We start from the raw sequence: 10,298 nt of genomic DNA, 5'->3' as shown, positions 1-10,298 counted from the left end.
TCAGAGAAACCGTTCCCCAGCTCGCCACTCTCCTGGGAAGGCCAACAGGTCTTTGTAAATAGCATTCAAAACGAATCGTGTCTGTCATACGCAATCCTGGCATTCCAAATAACTGATGTTCACTGTACATTTTGCAGCAATTTGGGAGGTATAAGGGAGCATGTTTTATGCTCGTATTCTCGCTCTTTCTTTTGAGTTAATGTTAGGACTCCAGAGAAAACAAGAGCCAGGACGTGACATGTACATCCACGTGGTGACGGGGTGACGTGCCCCAGTGTGACGGCTCAGTCAACGTTCACTCGTCAAACAACGGGCAGAGTAAGCAGCAGAAATCCTCCTGCGAGAAGTGTGATGAGCGTGGAGGACAGTCTCAGGGCCTGCCTCACCATAAGTAGGGGTTGTCTCGTCTGTGCCGAAATCTAACCCCTTTGTCAAGCATCCCCTCTGTTTGCCACACACCCTGTGCTGACTAATTCCCGAACTGGGGAGGAGGGACCCACAGCGCGAGAGCGCGAGGCGAGCTGGGCCGTAGGGCAATGTTGGAGGTGTCAGCCTCTGTTCCTATGGAGTCAAAATCTAACGTCGGCACAAAGTGAAAACAACGCAGCAGCTTCTCTGAAATTTACTATCTGTTCTAAAATGCATTTGCATTTTTAAGTACTGATTTTTGGCCTTAGTTTACATGCAATTTTGTTTATATCTCTAGAAATAGAGCAATGTGACTTTCTGTTCCTTTTATGACTCCAATCTGATGCCCAAAGGGATGGAGTCAAAATCGTTAAGCAAATGGCAGAAAGCAATCAATGTTCCCAAATAAAAGGTCACAGAATAAAGAAAGATGAAAGAGAAATACAGAAAAAACACTCATTGCTTTGGCTCAAAAATCTTCAAATTGTCAACAACCTACAAGCAAAACCCTGGAGGGAGGAGCATGGCTGTATTTGGCTTTGCTTGGTGACGATGGCATTTCCACTGAGCGATAGACTGCGGTTTTGTTGATACACAGCCAGTTTTGAAAACCCCTTTGTTAAAAAAAAAAAATCGAGTAGGAAAAACCTCGGCTGAGGATGAGCTCCCCTCTCATGTCGACCAGCAGAGATTCTCCAACCCCGAAGGCCTCTGTCCCAGCGCTCGGTCCACGAACTCGAGTCAGTGCCAAAAGGGTACACAACGGGGTGTGTTCTGGGGACAGAAATAGATGCCTCTCAAGGTGTGGCCCGGGGCCAGGAACCTTCTAGTATCTTCAGGAGACACATTCGACGGCTTCCACGCTTTGCCTTCAAGACAGTGACCACAGGCGTGTTTGTGGGGGTTTCCCCCCATCTGACCGGCAGCCCGACCCCGTGGAGCCCCTCAGTGCACGGGTGTCTGCAGTGGTCGAGGGGCGTTGGGTCAGAATGAAACCACTGACCGTGCGGACACACACGTCTGCTCTCTGTCACACACACTGGGCTCCCTAAGATGCCCTGCAGTCAGATGCCACAGCCGGTGGACTGCGCCGGCCCAGCCGAGTCCCAACTGCCCGGACATCACGCAGGGACGCTCACACTGCTGGTGGGAAGGCTGGGGTCGCTGTAAGACCACGCGCAGCCTTTCGTCGGTTTCCCCCAATAATTTTTGCATTCCTTGTTGATAGGAATAATTTGATGGAAAAACTAGATATCTGGGTTCCCAAGCTACAATTTCAGAAAGCGTCCTCCTCTTTCTACCTTAAGAAAATGAAATGTTCCCTGATTAAGAAATACAGTCATTGTTTTAAAAGCTTGGAAACATAAATTATGAACACATCAAATGTGTTCATAGTCATATTCAAAATGAACAGCTCTGCTTCCTCCTATCCCCCTACTCCACACACACACACATGCACACACACACGCACGCACGTGCGCGCACACGCACATGAGCACACACGCACGCACACACGCGTGCACACACACGCACATGCACACACACGCACACACACACGCACGCGCACACACACACACATGCTGCACCTGAGCAGGGGCCGCAGAGAGTGCTGTCTCGTGTGGGCGTGTGAAGCTGGTGTCTGAGGAGGGCTCTTCTCCATCACAGCTGACTGTTGCCTTGTGCAGAACCGAGGCCCATAGAACATTAGCTCCCATTAAGCAAAGCCTATAATTTAAGCAGGCAGCTTCCTTCTGCAGAATTAGGAAGTCTGGGTAAAAGAGTCACTACTCTGTGCTTGTGGACTGTGTGAGTCCCCAGTAACGCTGGCTGTGGCCTCCTAAGGAGTTTCCTGAACTCTCTTCTCTTCCTTCCTCTCCATCCTGATCCTGCAGAAACTGTGGCCTGACTGGACGAATCTGTCACAAAGTTTAGACAAGATTTACGAAGAAAAGGGAGAAAAATTGCAGTCCTCCGACATTCTGCATTCTGCAATGCATTCTGACATTTAGGAGAAAAGACCTAATAGTTACCTGACAGAATCCGGGAACAGCAGGATACAGAGCTTCCGAAAACCAGTGAGCCATGGTTATAGCTTCATAATGCCTCCCGCAGCTGGCAAGGATGACAGAGAAAAAGGAGACGTTGACGGGTCACAGCTGGTTATACGGGAGACAAGGTGAATCTCTGCCTGCCTGTTCCTTTCTCTTTCTATCATTCTGGTAAGGCGTTTTAAGTACAGGTAGTATGTAAACAAAGTTAATTAGTATTTGGTCAATATTTATACTCTTCTGTAAATTGCTATGTTGAACTTGCTATGCTAAATTGCTATTTTGTTGAACAAATTGAAAATTTGGACGTAATTTTAATCTTGTCGTGGTTATTCATACCTTGCACATACAGATGCCTAAAAAGTCTCCACTGACACCTGCTGGGAGTCTTTGGAATTGCAGGAAGAGTGGCTGAAAGGAGAATCCTGGAGGACACGGGAGGTGGTCCATTCTGGTCCCCTCTGTGAGCACAGTCACCGTAAGCCCTTTCCACCCTCTGCACTTCCACAGTGTGCAGGATGAGCTCGCAGTACCCTACTGCGATTAAGGACACTTGACTAGTTGTGTTCAATGGTTTTTAGTATTTAGCCTGTGCCACAACTCATTCGATATTAGGGGTGTAGAGACGAAGCACACAGTCGGGGAACTCACATCCTAAGACACAGCACAAATGAGCTACGACAGCACAGTGTATTCTTTGTTATGAGAGAGGTGCGTGACCTGAGTCCTTAAGTCAATCCCATGAAGAAATGCTACTGATGCCCGTTAGTGCTTTGCTCTAGGAGCTGCAGAGTGAACAACGTTCCCTCGTGCTTAAAAAATGCCAGGAAAGGGTAAACTTAAAGGTTTGCTGGGAGCATTTGGAATGGGTACAGCAGATCTCTAGAACTTATTCACCTAGCTTATCTGAAACTTTATGCGTGTTGATTGGTACCTCCCCATTTCCCCCTCACCAGCCCCTGACATCCACCATTCCACTTAATTTGACTATTTTAGCTACCTCCTATAAGTGGAACCATGTCGTATTTGTCTTTCTGTGAATGACTTAATTCACTTGGCATAATGTCCTCTAGGTCATCCATGTTGTCACATATTGCAAAATTTCCTCTTTTTAAAGGCTGTATAATATTCCATTGTGTGTATATACCACGTTTTCTTTATCCATTCATCTGTCAATGGACATATAAGTTGTCTCTACATCTTAGCTGTTGAGATTAGTGCTTCAATTAACGTAAGAGTGTTAACATCTCTTTGAGATCCTGATTTCCATTCTTTTGGATAAATACCCAAAAGCAGGTTTGCTAGATCATGTGGTAGTTCTATTTTTAATTTTTTGAGGAAACGCCATAGTGTTTTACGTGGTGCAGAAAAAACATTTAACAAAATTCAACACCTTTTCATGATAAAAACTCTCAACAAACTAAGCATAGAAGAAAATTACCTTAGCTAGCCCACGGCTGATATCATATTCAAAGATGAAAAACTGAAAGCTTTTCCTCTAGATGAGGAACAAGGCAAGGATGCTCACTCTCACTGCTTCTATTCAACGTAGCACAGGATGTTCTAGCCAGAGCAATTAGGCAAGAGAAAGAAATAAAGTTTTCCAAACTGGAAAGGAAGAAGTAAAACCATCCCTGTTTGCAGACAACATGATTTTATATAGAAAACCCAAAGACACCATAAAAAACTGTTAGAGCTAATAGACAAATTCAGTAAACTTGCAGAATACACAATGAATATACAAAAATCCTTTGCATATCTATACACTACTAACAAATATCTGAAAAAGAAATTAGGAAGACAATCTCATTTACAATAGCACCAAAAAGAATAAAATGCTTAGGAATAGACTTAACTAAGGAGGTGGGTGCTTAATTTTGATTCATAGAATCAGGAAGTCTGGCTGGCAAAGGTAAGAGGCAAGCTCCTATTTGAGGGGTGAACAGGACTTAGGTCTGGGGATCCAAGGTAGAGAAAGAGCATGTGCAAAGGTCCTGGGGCATGGATAGTCGAGGAACTGAGAGAAGTTTAGTGAATGGAGCTTAGAGGAAGGATAATAACCTTTTTCTGTTAAGGACCAGATAGTTAATATTTTGGGCTTGCAGACCCAGAGGCAATGTCCTAAAATCTTCAAGCAGCTGTTCTTGTTGAAAGGCTGATCATCTTGCTTTTGTATTTATTTGTTTGTTTTTATATTTTACACTTAAAATTGTAGAAACCAGTCAGCTTGGAAAAAAGCCACCAATGGGCTGGATGTGGCCTGCGGGCCCCTAGCACAGACTGAGAGGGCTCAGGAGAGTCTGGGTTTACGGAAGATGTGGGAGGTAAGGGGTGCGTATTAAAAATGGCCTTGGGCTGGCCCCATGGCTTAGTGGTTAAGTGCGCGCTCCACTACTGGCAGCCCGGGTTCGGATCCCGGACGCGCACCGACGCACTGCTTCTCCGGCCATGCTGAGGCCACGTCCCACATACAGCAACTAGAAGGATGTGCAGCTATGACATACAACTATCTACTGGGGCTTTGGGGGAAAAAAAAACGAGGAGGATTGGCAATAGATGTTAGCTCAGAGCTGGTCTTCCTCAACAAAAAGAGGAGGATTAGCATGGATGTTAGCTCAGGGCTGATCTTCCTCACAAAAAAAAAAAAATGGCCTTAAACACTAGGCTGAAGAGCTAGACTCTGTCTTGAGGACCATGGGGGCCGTTAAAAAAACTTAAACAGGAGAGGTGGCGTTTCATGTGTGGGCTGTGGAAGATCTCTCGGGCAACATCCTCTGTGGGCCGTGCACTGGACAGGTCAAGAGATGAGCTAGGAGACTAGTGCAGGGGTCCAAGCAAGACACAGACTTGACTTAGGGAAACAGCAGCTAGTTCAGGGAGTAGAGGATAGATTTGAAATGAAACACAATTTATAAGACTTGGTGACTGATCAGGTGTGTAGGCTGAAGAAGAAGGAGAGATGAATTGTTTCTGGCGTGAATAAATGATATTGTTGCTCATTGAGCCAGGAGACTCAGCAGGAGAAAGCTTAAAGCTTATAGGGAAAAGCTGAATGATAATAACTTCCACTTTTCAATGTACTACGTTTAAGGCGCCCAGGAGATACCCGAGAAGAGGTGCCCTGTAATAACGGTGATAACGGTTAAGAGGGCAGAAAGTGGTTACTGAGAACGTATCAAGCCCCAAGCACTGTTGTAAGTGCTACTTGAATTAACTCATTTTTTCCTTATGCAAACCTAGAGATAGGTACTATTATTGTCCTCATTTCATAGAGGAGAAATTGAGGCTCAGAGAAGTTAAGTAACTCGCCCATTTGGAAAATGGCATGTGTGACTGAGGAGATACTTGGGAGCTGTCAGCATGTAGACTCTGCTCAAGGCTGTGGGAGTTGATGAGGACACTTGGGGGCCGTGTGGGCATCAGAGAGACATCCCGGGACCCAATCCTGAGGGACGTCAACACTCAGTGTCGGAAAGAGCAGGCAGGACCCCAGAGAGCCCGAGACTGCATAGCTGGAGAGTAGGAGGCAGAGCTGCAGGCGCCAGGAGAGGAGGACGTCGGAAGAGGAAGGGTCCAGCAGAGACCCCTGCCGCTCGGTGGACGGGCGAGGAACAGATGGGAATGTGACAGGGACCAATGGCCCCAGCCAAGGAAGAGTTAGTCGAGGTGGAAGGTGGAGGACCAGAGAACGTTGGGAAAGAGGTTGAGACAGGAAGGGCAGCTGATGGGCGGAGAGACCGGGCCGAGGACTAGAGGTCCCGAGGAGCGAGATCAGGAAGTAGATCAGGAGTCTGGGGTCAGAGTGGACTTGTTGAAGAGATGGAGAAATGCTGGGAGATTGTGAGGACACCTGCTGCGTCCATGCAGTGTGAGCGGGAGCTCGTGAATGGAGCGTGAGTCCCTAGAGCTTAGGAGAACAAAGTGCCCAGACGTTAGGGCTCTGGATGCATCTTCTTCATAAGCAGAGCAGTGGACAGGACAGTTTTCAACTGGGTGCTACAGTCTTTAATGAAAAGGGGAGGAATTGTAGACGTTAGCAAAAAGGCACAGAGAGAGAGGTAGACAGCTCCTTCGAGCGAGGATTTTCACGTCAAGATGGAAGATTTGTGGACTAGGTGGGCCAGGCTGAGCAGGAAGAGTGGACAGTGTATGAGATGGGGAGACACGGGCAACCTCTCTGAGAGGAGCAGGAGTGGCGCCAGCCCCTGCTGGGAACCGGGCTCCTTCCGGGAAAGGGAGCCTCGTGACCGTTCAGTGGAGACCTTGAGGACAAGTCTGATCCGTCACCCACGGAACAAGAGCTCCACGGAGCAGACGGGAGATCTGGGGAGAAAAGAGCGGAGAAGAAGTTTACTGAGGAGAAAGGAAAGGGATACAAGCGGGAGAAGGACATCTGAGGTCGTCGACCTTGGGTAGTGATCAAGGAGAACACAGATATAAGGAAAGCATGCAAATTTGGCTGGGTAGGAAAATTTAAAGTTATGAGTCCTGGCAGTCTCCTGGTGACAGTCGTGGAGTCAGAAGTGGAGGGTCCCCTGTGCCTCTGGGGAGTCAGCCTTGTCTGGTTAGTGACACAGCGACAGGTGGGACTGAGGCCTAGCTCAGGGATGGGGAACTGTCGTTGGGTTGCTTGTTGGGGGGGTCCTGCAGGGCTACTTAGCAACGTGTGCCCAGGGTGCTGGGGGGTGCCTCTGATTCAATCAGGGAGTCAACAACGAAGTGTCTGCACCTCAAACATGTTCTTTCTCATGACAGTAAATGGTTACGACTCAGTGTGGACTGAAGCAGGACACTGAAATGCTAAGTTACTGGAGAAGGTGCGACCACAGGCCCTTCAGCATTTAACGTGCAACTTGTCTCCATCTCGAGGGTAACAGGTGGCACTTCATACCCATCAGCTTTCCTGCACTGTCCAGCCATGGGAGCATCAAAGTCCTGTTGTCGACAGTCTGGGCGGTCCTCGTGCAGTGGTTGATTGGCCAGCCTGGCAAAACCTGTGGCCAGAAACCCTGTAAGAGGCTTCTTTGGAAAGACCCTCCTCCCGGGCCTCCTTGGTCTGCAGGTGTGACCTGGGCGGGTCCTCGGAGCCGGGAGCTCAGTTGTGGATGCATTTCTGTTTTGACGCCCAAGCTCTCATCTGTATCCTTCTGGGGCCCCCTTGAAGGCACAGCAACATCTGCATTCCTCACACTGTGGAGGCAACACAATGCTTTAAAGCCTCTCAGAAAACCTACAGGACAGTTAATATGATTTAAGCCTATATTTAAATTTTATGAGACTCATTTTCAAGGCTAATAACCCAGTTTACTGTGCACAATATCAAATGCAAATTTTATTACTGACTTGGTAAAAACCAAGACGATCGTCATTAGCATATCTCTCTGCATCACCCTTTTTAGCCAAAAGGTGCACCCAGAGTAACAGTGGGGGTTTTTATTTGTGTTGTAAATTACAGTTACTATCTCATTAGATAAACACATTTAAAATCAGGTTATCATTCACTTATATATCAGAAAGTTGTTTGTTCAATTGCAGCTAGTCTCATATTCCAACATATGGTGCATGAAATTCTTAGACTAATAAAATTTCAAGGTGCAGGGAGCTGGTGTCTTGGAAAAAACTGTTTCTGCTCCACGAATGGCTCAACATAATCTGTAATTGCTTTGAGACAATTACGCACCAGGCTGTTTTGTACTTAATAGTATTTACATCCTTGGTTTTATTAGCAACAAAATGTGAGTGGAACTTGTGAAAGAGAAATTAATTTTTCCACTAAAAGATGTAAACTTTTAAACGAATGCTCCAGCAGATTGAGGAAACTGAAAACATGGGGATCGGCTGCTTCCCGATTTCTTCTCTTTCTTTTTATTGTGACGCTTCCCATTAGCACACCAGAACATTTACACAATTATCAGAAACAAAACAAAACAAGCCTGACATACCCGGGCTTCTGACTTCTGTGTATTTAAAGACTTGCCTGTCTGGAGCTCATGACGTGCTGTGCGTGTTGTCCAAACCGGATTGGCCAGGGAGGGTGTACTTTGTACACCTTTTTCAAAGAAGAAAAGCACAGGTGATATACATGTAGAAATTCTCTGTGTAAACTCTGCACTCACCTCAAAACAAGAAAAAGACCGATATTCTTTGAATCTATAGAGTTCTCTTCATGGACAACGCATAACGTAATTTCTTTCTGTTGCATCGTTTCCACGAAGTTCATGCTCGTCTTGGAACTACCTTGGCAATGCCGCGTGATAGCAAGAGCTGTGAACCTCAGCTCCTTCACCTGGAAAACGAGGACCGTCGTCCCAAACTCACTGAGTCTCTGTGAGAATTCAATGAACTGCAATCGAAAGCCGTGAGCTTCCTGAGCACTCGAGCCTGCAGGAACTTGGGTTGTCACCAACAACTCCTGGCTGGTTTCTCTGAGTCACGTCCAGGCTTGTCGAGAAAGCACGGACTTCAGTGCTTCTGTCTTACCGGCTCTTCCTGGGTAGATCTCTACCTTCGTCACACGGTCCATTTCTGGAATGAGACACAAGGTTCCGTTTGAGTTTTCCGTCTGTGTTGCACATTTGGTGCAGCAATATATTCTCTAACGGCATTCATACTGAGTAGGAAATGAAATTATTCTAATAGCTTTCATTTTTCTTATATATAATGCCTATTCATTGTGGAAAACTTAGGAAACAGAAAAAAAGAAAAAATCATTCATAATTCCACCCCCTAACGTTAACTAACTTTGAAATATTTGATATACTTTCTTTCTTGATTGGTATATAACGTAATATATATGCTCATGTTTTGCATAATTAAAATCACTTTCTACTTAGTGATATAGCATGACTTTTTCACTTGACATTATTTAATGAACACTTTGATATGCTATCTGAAATTGTTTGAAAAGATGAGTTTTAATGAGTGTGTACAATGAACAAAGTCAAAAGCTAGTCTCGAATTTTTTATATTAAATTGGAATAATATAATAGAATTAGAATTAGAATTTTTTAATATTAAATTTTTCTTATGAAAATGTTCAAATCGGAGAATATCTTCCAAGATGCCTACTCTAACAGCACAGTTACTTTGTATTTGTCAAAAAATTAAGCCACATTTGGATGGTCTTCCTTCCGTTTCTTCCCACGGGGCCTTGAGAACTCCGTGGAGAATGCAGCTCTCCTGTTACTCCCGACCTGAGACCTGGCCACCTCTCCCGGGAAGCTGTCTCTCTGACTGGCGTAGTCTTCTGAGGGTCTCACTGGAGGGCAATGGATAAAGAGGCATGCTAACTGAGCCGGGAAAATTAACCCAATCCGTCTCGGCTATTCATGGACGATGGGTGTTCCTGCAAAACCGGGGGAACACCCTTGTGGTGTTCCGTAAATGTGGAGACTCGAGTCTCCGGGTCTTCGTCTTACCCCTATTACAGAGAGCTTGCTTCATAGGCCTGAGTTTTTCAGTTTGAAACAACGTTGAAGCTAATACTAAGAAACGTGGATAGACGTTAAAAAATGAAAACGTTTACTGGTTTATCTGCATTTTAATGAAAAAACAGAGAATTTTGCACACCACATGTTATGCAAAGAAATACACCACCTCTTTCTTAATTATGAAGAGGTCCATTTCACTTTTCTAATTGTAATGTCAGTCGCTACTTAAAACACCTAAATGGCAAGTGGAATCACGGTTTCCGGGCACCAGAGGTCCCAAAGTCAGGGGAAGACTCCTTTCTAGCCGTCTGTTCCTGTCCGAGGTTTATACTTTATGTCTTTTAGAAGGATTTGTGCTTAGATTTTTTTAAAATGATGTCTAATTTGGGTCTGCTCAGTGCCTTTGTTGCAG

This window comes from Diceros bicornis, chromosome 23, assembly GCF_020826845.1.
Source record: "Diceros bicornis minor isolate mBicDic1 chromosome 23, mDicBic1.mat.cur, whole genome shotgun sequence".
Classification (NCBI taxonomy): domain Eukaryota; kingdom Metazoa; phylum Chordata; class Mammalia; order Perissodactyla; family Rhinocerotidae; genus Diceros; species Diceros bicornis.
The sequence above is the reverse complement of the archived record's forward strand: the minus strand, read 5'-3'. Positions refer to the sequence as shown.